The sequence below is a fragment of the Echinops telfairi genome, unplaced genomic scaffold (genome assembly GCF_000313985.2).
Source record: "Echinops telfairi isolate 266 unplaced genomic scaffold, ASM31398v2 ScPeMD7_60;HRSCAF=208, whole genome shotgun sequence".
Classification (NCBI taxonomy): domain Eukaryota; kingdom Metazoa; phylum Chordata; class Mammalia; order Afrosoricida; family Tenrecidae; genus Echinops; species Echinops telfairi.
The window spans coordinates 26,434,763-26,445,557 of record NW_022103958.1 but is presented as its reverse complement, the minus strand read 5'-3'; positions in this window follow the sequence as shown (position 1 = coordinate 26,445,557).

The window sequence follows — 10,795 nt, the reverse complement described above, 5'->3', positions numbered from 1 at the left end:
GATGTACAAATGCGCTTTACACAATTGATGTGTGTATGGATTGGGATAACAGTTGTATGAGCCCCTAATAAAATGTTAAAAAAAAAAAAAGCTGCCCACCTGTGGCATTTTTATTATATAATCATTAGGAAACTAATGCAGTGCCTGTAAGTAGGTTTGGTTTTTTTCTTGTTTCATTCCTAATGTATATATTTGAGTGTGTACATGTGTGTGTGTGTGTGTGTGTGTGTGTGTATTCCCAAACCCAACATGCTCCCGGAGGAAGGTTTCCTGATCCTGTCAGGTTCTGTTCCTAAGAAAAAACATTTTAGAACTAACTGGAACCTAGTTACCAACCTAAGAATTTATCCCATAGGCTAACTCACAATCTTGCCTCGAAGGAATTTTTTTTTCGATGCAGGAATAATATTTTGATGAATGTTGCAAAGTAGTGGACCTTTGTTATTGTATGTTTTTGTGTATATTTTGAATTTTCTTTTTTTGCTGTTTTTGAATTTTAAAAAAATAATTTTATTAGGGGCTCATATGACTCTTATAACTCCATACATACATCAATTGTGTAAAGCACATTTGTACATTCATTGCCCTTGTCATTTTCAAACATTTGCTCTCGGTACCAATGTATTAGGGTTCTCTAGAGAAACAAAACCAGGACACTAATAATTTTATATATGTTTATATAGATAGATAACATAATAAATAAGCAGTTAATTAATCTATAAAGCAGTACAAATGGCTCAGTGCAACTCACTCCTATGAGACTGTTGTGAGACACTGGAAGTCCAAGTCTTGAGGGCCGTGGGGTAGTCCTCTATAGCGCAATTCAGGCTATCCGGCCACAGGCAGCAAACAGCAAGCAGGTCACCAAGAGTCAGCCAGATGACAGAGTCTGACAGTCCCCAGCTCAAGAGATATACATTCCAATAGTATGGTAAAACAGGTCTTGAAGGAACCTCAAATTACAGTGACACAGTCCATGGGTTAGGTGTCCCACAGGTAGTGTAGCTTGCAAATGGAGGCACAGAACAAGCAAGGCAGCCACACCCTGGTCTGATGATCAAAGAGCAAGAGACAAGACAGGCAAGGCTCACTGAGCTATTTATCTCTCCGCCCTTCAAGCAATCTCACATGTGTTCATTGACCAGGTTGGCACAACAAACCTACCAATCAAAATCCACCCCTTGCCAACTTGGCACCTGTACACAATTCTTTAGCCATATATAATTTCCAGACATTAATGAAATCATACTTATACTTAACATCAAACATCTATAAAACATATAAATGAAAACACAGTGAGTCCACTTGTATCTAATATATCATACATGAACAAGGAAAAGATGTTCAATAAGCACATATAAAGAAAAACAATAACAATCATAAACCTTACTTTTGCAACTGATCACGTGGTCGTAACTGATAGGTAGAACTACCATCTCCTGCTAAGTAGATAACTATTTATGTTGTAATTGTCTTTGCTTTGTCCACTGGGGTATCTCTAACACCTCTTTCCCTTAGAATGTTCCAGACAAAAGTAAGAGAATAATTTATGCTCTAGAAACTGCCAGGGAGCACAGAGCAAGTTTATTCCTAAAAGGCCATTTTATCCATTGTCACTCTGTTACCATGGCAACCATACGATTTTTTTTTCTTTCTTTCTATGTTTATAGCTCATGAGGGAATCGAGAATCTGGTCCTGGGCTGGTTGTCCTCCCACCTCCCTCCCTAGTAGTCACTCTCGTTCTCTAAAGCACTTTCCTTGAAACTGCCATCATTTGGGTTGAATGAAGGCACAAGCACTGTGGGAGGGTGTGGGCTTTAATAACATAAGCATTTTTCCTCTCCATGTACAACCTTTCTTACTTTGGTCCCTATTCATCTTCCACATAAAGACTGGAGCTGACCAATATGCTAAGGAAGACAGCTCTATGCTTTATGGTCCCTAAATTGCTGAGCAACATTCTTTTGAGTCCTGGAGTTATTTTCATCTATTTTACCCTGTTTGACGACCTTATTCCACGCAGAGAAATCAGCTGTAGGAATGGCATGAGGATAGCATGTGATCACCTCTTACTGCACTAGGGGAAAGGAGAATCAAACTCAATGTCAGCCCAAGGCCGATTCCTGTGAGCCGAGGTCAGACCTGCCACCACCCTCCAATTTTCTTATGCATTCTGACACTACCCCCTTCACTCTCCATGTCTCTGCTGGGCTTGAGAATTCATTACAAGGAACACATAACACTGTCAGATCTTGCTGGTGGTTGTGGGGCTTTATTAGGGAAGGTAAAAGGTTACAATTCAGGATCAGAAATACAGCTTCTTCTGAGCCATGTCAGCAGGCAGGCCTCTCACTGGTCCTTGACCTCTCCACCACTCTGTTCGTTGTCTTCTTCCTTGCTCAGTTAATATTGTAAAGTGCTTTACGGGTGCTGATAAATGCCCCAAAGACACTCCACTCTGCTATAAACCTGCAGGCACTTAGCTTTAGCTTCATGGGTCAGCAAACCTAACTCCCCATTAAGTGACTGGAGGCAGCCCTTTCTTCCAAAAGCAAACCTACGATGTGATCTAAAGGTATGGGGCTCTCTCACTGTCGGGACTAAAACCCTTGATGCTTTGGCTTATGCTTTTGTTACTGCTGCCTCTGTGGCTCCCCACTCTCACACTTGTCCTCTGGTGCAATAACTCTCTGTAACCGGATCTAGGGTATTCAGGAGTTATATCATGGTCCAAAGGATACATCTGCTCCTCGACTCCTGCTTATTCTTTCTTGATGGTAAAATCCCCTATTTCTCTTCCTGAAATGACTCAATTCATACCCAGCTGTTAACAGGTACTCACAACTGAATCAAATAATGCTATCAGTAATCCCCCTCACCTTCCATTACCCAGACCTTTAGAAGTAAAGGGAACACACCCAATGTGCGTGCCTCCAGAGAAGCATTTTGTGGGAGCGCCAAAGACTCTGGCTAGCAGAGCTTCATCAGATAAGTTTCTGCATCAGAGAGGTGGGGGGGGGGGGCTCTCAATTTTGCATTAGGTATTCTAAAGCCCATTAAACAGTCGTATGGCCCATACAAATTGATATTATTTCCATTTCATGGATGTCTACATTGATGGTCCAAGGGAGCCCATTATCTCTCCAAATGACGGCAGTCAGAGTGGGGCAGTGACCGTGTTTGGTGTGACTTTGCTCTCAGTCTCTGTGTGACCCCACAGCTGTGGTTATGCAGTCACTGGTCAGTGCATCTCCTTGAAGGTCATTCTCTTTTCTTGATGACTCTCTACTAAGCCTACTGTCCTTTTCTAGGTCTGGTCTCTTGATGACATGTCCAAAGGATGTGAGAGAAAGTCTCATCTGGCTCAATTCTCTAGAGCATCTAGCTGTACTGCTTACAAAAGATTGTTTTTCCTTCTGAACGTCCATAGTACTTCCAATATTCTTCACCACATCATAATTAAAATGCACCTCTTCTTCTTTGGTCTTCCTTATAAAATGTCCAACATTCATATTCATATAAAACAATTTAAAATGTCATTTTGGTCAAATACACCTTAGTTCTCAAAGTGACATCTTTAGTCTACAAAACTTTAAAGAGGCCTCTTGCAGCAAATTTTCCAATTCAGTATGTTGTTCTCTGCTTCTGTGAGCATTCATTGTGGGTCCAAGAAAGGGGAAAATCTTGATAACTGTGCTCTGAAATTCCCATTCCTCTCAATGCTAACAATAGTTTGTTCAAATGCACACAGTCGAATGCATTTCCATAGTCAATAGAACACACGTAAACATCTTTCCTGTGTTCTCCACTTCAGACACGATCCATCTGACATCAGCAATGATATCCTTCGTTCCAAATCTTCTGAATCTGGCTTGCGTTTCTGGCAGCTCTGTGTCCCTGTTGCTGCAGCTGCTTTGGAATGATCTTCATCAAAGTTTTATTGCATATGATATTGTTTGATACATTTTTTAATATTTTTGAGTCATCTTTCTCTGGAGTGAGTACAATATGGATCTCTTCTGGTATATTATCCAAGGCGTTGTCTCCACGATTTCTTGACATAGGTGAGTGAGTGCTTCCAGTGCTTCCCAGCTTGTTGAATCATTCCAGTGTTATTCCTGGAGCCTCATTTTTACTAATGTCTTTAGTGCAGTTTGTATTTCTTCCTTCAGTACCATCACCAAGTGCTTCTTACAAAAGTTCCAGTTATTAATCGAAGTTTGTAGCAATTTCTTCACATTTCTAGTTGTGCCCCATCATCAGATAAATGAAGGACCCCAAAATTAGTCCTTCAACATCATTATCTTCAGTTTTATTTTAAGATAGAAGCTCTCCCTCAGTCATAGTTTGAGCGCCTTGAGACCAGATAGACTTATCATCCTAGACGATGTCTCACAATGTTCGGCTGCTGCTCATGACGTTTTCAGTATCTAACAATATTCAGCTGCCATGCAGAGGGTTTACAATGGGTAATTCCTCCGAATTGGGCAGTCTGTTTTTTTCTTTTAAGTCTGTCCTTAGTTGAGAAACTGTACTGAACCCTGTTTACTCGGTGGGACCCTTGGCTGTATTTGAAATATTGGTGACATAGCGTCTCGCATCACAGTAATGTTCAAGCCACCATAAAGAGACAAACTAACAGATAGGTGGTGGAAAGATTGAGTGGGGTCATGAAAATCGGGCATAGAAAACACTAATAGAGGGAATTAGTCATTTTTGCCATTCAATTAGATGTATAATTATGCCATCTCAGAAGCAGGAAGAGAGAGAACTTTATAATCATTTAGAAAGAAGAGCCACCAGCAGAATGCAGGAGAGAACCCTGCCTGGTGTGGTAGCATCGGAAGCACCAGGCGACCTAGCAGAGGAGCTGTAACTAGCCCAGGTGGGGTCGTGGGCTCTTTGGGCTGCTAACTGCAAATTCGGCCTTTTGAGCCCACAAACTGTGCCATGGGAGGAAGATGGGGCTCTCTGTCCCCGTAAAGAGAGTTGCTATGAGTCAGAACCAATTTGTTTTTCCAGTTTAATATCCCCAAGGAAATAAGGTGATGTATAAAGTATATCAACATGATAATTATCTGACAAATGAAAATTATTTTGTGACTGTGGTACCAATCTGTTCAGGAGATGGTAGATGGAGAAATGTGCAAGGACAAATTAATCAGAGTGTTCTTAATCAAAATTATCCAGCTCAAGGTTACTAGGTAATTTCTTCTCATTTAGGAAATTACTATACTGAGGTTTTTGACATGCTGGGGCATTGTGTGCACTGAAACATTAAGCTGAGAATTGAACAGATGGATGGGTATACAGGAAAGAAGAATTTCAGTGTGACTCTGAATTTCTGCTTTGGTAATTGCAAAATTGTGCTGGTTCAGTTAATTATAATTTACAAAATAAAGTCAAGTTCAGAGTAAATATAATGCCCACAAAGATCATCTTACAGGGATTAGGAGCCTTAAAGGATAAAAGTTTATTTTTAAAAGCAAAACTAGCTTCCAAAATATCAGCTCTTAGATGCATAGCTACTTGTCCAAGGGTCATGTTCCAGATATTTTTCTAACAACAATTTTAATACTTTTATTGACATATAATTCACATGCTATATAATTCAATGTTTAAATATGTTAAAGTGGTGAACCATCATAAACACAAATGATTTCATGACATTTAAGAAAATTCCTGTACCTGTTATTATTAGCTCCCACTATCTGTCCTTCCCCATCCACCCTGCTATAACCCTAAAAGTGATTAAGCCAGATACGCTTACTATAGATTACTTCTCCTGGATTTTATATTTTAAAAATCATTTTAAAAAAAGAACGAGTAAATGAATCAGAAACAGCCCAATCCAAAGGAAGGTAGAAGATAACAGAAACCAGACAAAATTAAAAATGGGTCTAAAACAAATGAGAATATGTTAAATTTTAACCTAACTATATCTTCATTGATCCACTTCTCAATGACCTCTCTCTGAGGGCAGGACAATTCACATCCCTAGTCAAGATCTGAGGGAGTTCATTGGAAGCTTAATCCATAGGGGTCTCTGCAAATGGATTTTGTCCATTGACTGTAATTCATAGCTTGCTGCGTACAAGGTCCTCAGAATTACTCTCTGTGTTAGTCTTGCAGACTAGAGAAACATTCATAGACACTCATATATGTGTGAGAAAGAGCTTTATATATAAGAACAATTGAATATTGAGAAAACATTCCAGCCCATTCCAGATCAAGTCCATGAGTCTGATATTAGTCCATATGTCCAATACCAGTCCATAAATTCTGCTTTAGACTCATGCAGCCATGCAAGGATGCTGAATTCAGGAAGATCACAGGCCAGTGGGTGGAAGTCTTGTGGATCCACTTGGCAGTAGAACCATCTCAATGCTGTCAGGGGTCTCCACGTGGCTCCTCCAGCTCCAGGACTCTAGCATAGCTCCATGTGTCTCATCAACAGAAATGTCTCGCAGGGAGTGAGTGTGTGTCCCACTTTGAGCTATTTATCTTGAGCTATTGAGCTATTTATCTTCTTAGCACCTCCAAATGTGGTCATCAAACTGCAGCCTGTTTCATAGGCTAAACTCTGTCCCTTCACTCTTAAGTCTCAAATTCACAACAGATTATGTAACTACCACACGCTCTACTACAACTTTCTCCTCTGATCTTGAATATTATTATTTATAATCCTTGGATCACAAGGACAGGGTGCTACTTCCATGGGAACTTAACTGACCCCTCAGTTAGATTGCTACTGTTTTCAGACAACCCTTAAGATTCCAGACACTATTCTTTTTGATAACTGGACACCATCTGATATCTTCATCCCACTTAGCTATGGCACAGCTATAGTGATCACATCATTACAACTGTTGTTCAGTGCAATCGAGTTGGTTCCAGCTGATAGCAACCTTATGTACTGCAGAATGAGACATTGCCTTGTCCTGAACTCTTCTCCTCATGGTCGCTATGTTTAAGCTCAGTGTTGCAATCGCTGTGTCAATTCATCGCCTTGATAATCTTCCTCTTTTTCCCGGTCCCTCTACTTTACCGAGCATGATATCCTTTTCCAGGGACCTGACTCTCCTGGAACTTGTCCAAAATACTTAAAACAAACTCTTAACATCTTTGCCTCTAAGCACCATTATGGTTGTACTTTTTCCAAGGCAGTATTTTAGTTTTTTGGGCAGTCTATGGTCAATATTCTTCCACAGACAAGAGTTCAAATTCATTTGTTCTTCTTTTGCCTTCCTTATTCCATGTCCAACTTTCAAATGCATACGAGGCAATTGAAGTGTCATAGCTTGGGTCAGGCACTCCTTAGTCTGTGCTTTTCAACCCTTTAGAGCAGATTTACCCAAAGCAATGTGTCCTTTGATCTCTTCACTATTGCTTGGTCACCATGATTCACTGATCACCATCAATGTTGATTGCGGATTCCAAAAGCACTCAATCACTGAGGCAAAGCTATGTCTGCAGGAAAGAGAAATGTCCTAAAATGTAAAGAAAGTATGAAAATAGAAAGTATATGATAGCCTTAAGTTTCCAATTATTGGGCAACCTCAAAAGCAAGATCTTTGAACTAAAATTCACTGACTTTGAAATCCATGACTTGGGACAGCAGTCCTCTGCTTTTGCTTTTTTAACTCTGACAGGTTTCAGCTTTAAGTCAAAGGAACCCCCAAGCCCCTATAATCAGCAACAGGTGTGTGAGGCATTTTCAAATCATATGATTCCGATGTGGTCTATGAAGAATACTGTATATCTCAGAAAGACAACACATAAAATTAGATATTCTAAAGCATGCAGCCAGTGTCACCAAGGGTTAAAATGGAAACTTGATGAAAAATGATTAGCAAGATAGTACTGGGAGGGTTTTCCCAATGGGAATTGATATAAGTAATATTAAGTATTTTCTTCAAGGGCAGGCTACGTCTCCTTGTTTTATTCACCAATAGAAGTGAAATTACCTTTACAGAAACAGAGACATCTTCCCCTGTTCTGGCCATGAGTTTCCATTGAGAGTCACTGGTCACCATCTCAGTTGTTTCTATCAATTTGGGTTGACCATGAGACTGTGCTGCATGACAGGGACTATATGTTGTGCAGATCTTTTGTTTATTTGGTTAGGTTTATTCCTAAATATTGCATTTTTGTGCGGCTATTGGAAATGCTGTGATCTTCTTGATTTCTTTTCCAGAACTCTCTTTGCTGGTATACAGGAATCTGACTGATATTTGCATGTTGATCTTATATCCTACCACTTTGTCAGAGTTTTCAAATGTTTCCAACAATCTTTTTCATGAGTCTTTGAGGTTTTCAACATAAAAATTGTATCATCTGCAAATAGTGAACATTTCATTTCTTCTTTGTCCTTTTTTGCTTTTTAAACTTCTTGTCTAAGGATATGGCTAAGATTTTCAGCACTGTGTTGAATAACAGTGGTGTTAGGGGCCATCCTTGCATGGTTCTCAATCACAGGGGAAATGCTTTCAGTTTTTCTATGTTGAGAGAGATATTGACCATTAGGTTTTCATACATAGCCTGTATCATGTTGAGTAATATCATTTCCATCTCTATTTTGTTAAGTATTTCTACCAGGAAGGAGTGTTGGATATTGTCAAAGGCCTTTTCTCCTCTATAACATTTAAAAAATTGAACAGAAAAGCTCAGAAATACCTCTCTTCTCTACATGTAGCCCAATGGCTTCATTATCTATTCATAAATGGATGGGGCTTTCTACTACTTCTGTAAAGAGTTATAGTCGCAGAAACTCACAGAGGAAGTTCTACACTGGCCTATAGGATCACTATGAATTGGAATCAATTCAATTACACAGTTTCATCTTCTATTTTGAATAAGACAGGGTTTAGCTGCTTTGGATTTCCTAGACTTAAAAAATAAATGTTTAGGACAGCAGACCACTTCCCCTTTCTCCCACATAGGAGTTGGTAGGTTCAAACCATTGACACTTCAGTTAGAAACTCAATGTGTAGCCATTACACCACCAGAAATCCATAGGCTCTCTTTTCAGATACTTAAAAAGGAAGAATCATATAAAATGTTCATGATTCCAACATCCATAAGGTTGTGTATAGTATAGCTAAACAATTCCCTTTTAAGAGAAGTCAATTTATTGTCTACTCACTTTGGGCATTGAGACGTAAGGATCCTGTAAATCAATTAGTTCTGAATCCCTACTTATATGCTAACTTGATCTAGACTGGTCAAGTTCTATAAATAGTTTGTTATGAATAATATTAACTTTTCCTATGAGAACATGATGGTAGTAATAAACAAACGAATTTAGTAAATGAGTTAATATACCATTATCCTAGTCAATAATTAACGGCTTCACCATGACTAGAAAGTGTGAATTTATTGCTGTTGGTTTTGTGTATTCTCTATGTCTCAAATATAAATCTTCCTCTCACTGTGACCAGGCATGCTATTGACATGCATCCCTAGTATTCTTTAATTCATCTCTGACAATTTCTGTCTTGAAAAAAATCTCTGTTACATCTTAGATGATTTGACAGGTAGGTACTGTACCTCTTGTTCCAGATCATATTTTCTAGCTGACTGAGGGCTAGAATAAAACTATACAAAATAACATGAATCCCTAAATGTTGGGTGGTATATCCCAGCACCTAAAATAGTTATTATATTCTGGGTCAAAATTATTAGTATGGATCATAAGCAGAACATTTCATAAATATTGGCATGTATTAATTCATTCCCTTTATTTTCCTATGCAGTCTTTCATGTATGTGTGTGTGCTCACACATGAATGCACACATAACATTCTTGTAGTATATACATATACCCTAGGGGGAAAAAGTATTCTTATTTCAAATTAAATTCTTCAAAATATATACTGCACAAGTACCCCTAGACCACTATTTTCATGGTATATTATAAGACTGACACTAACCTATATTCAACAATTATTCAATGATTTATGCATACCAGAAGTAATGAGTCTGAACCAAACACACTGTGGTCACATTCATTCTGATTTGTAGCAACCTTGTAGGACAGGCTAGCACTGCCCCAAAGGGGTTTCAGGTTAGCATCTTCATGGAAGTATTTGCACTGAGGCCTCGTTCCACCACAGAGCCACAGAAACGTGGACCAGCTGACCTTTCCATGGACAGTCAAGCACTTAAACACTGAACCAACAAGGTCTCAGAAATATACAGCAGGCACCTCCATATTAATTTGGACCAGTTTATCACCACTAGGTAAGCTAGTTAATGATACATCCTTCTCTAATGTAACCACATTTCTAAGTTTACAAAGATTTGACAAAGTTTCAGTGACTGTAATTAACTATTTTTCAAGCATTTTCACCCTAATATTATTATGTAAGAATATGTTGCCCCTTTATTCAACTTCTGGTGTAAGCAGTATTTTCCTTGTCCCGTCATCTCTTCTGAGCAGCAACATATAATGTATTGTTAAAAAAAAAAGACCCATTTACAGTCCAGAAGAAACATGTGTTTCTATGCCTTGGGAAGACATGTGACAAAAGTTGAATTTAAAAGAAATGACAAAATTGATTAAAATAGAGGAAATAAAAAGGAAGGGCACACAAGACAGTATGAAAGTGCAGGCAAAAGGTGTCCTTTCTGTACCTAACCAAGACGATCTCCAAGCAATAATAATAATAATAAATCTCTGAAATAAATTCCTCTTATGTCTCAAATCATTGATAATTCTTATAGGTAACAAAATCACCTAGGTCACATTAATAAATATACATATTTATAAAAGTAAATAAAATACAGAATTAAT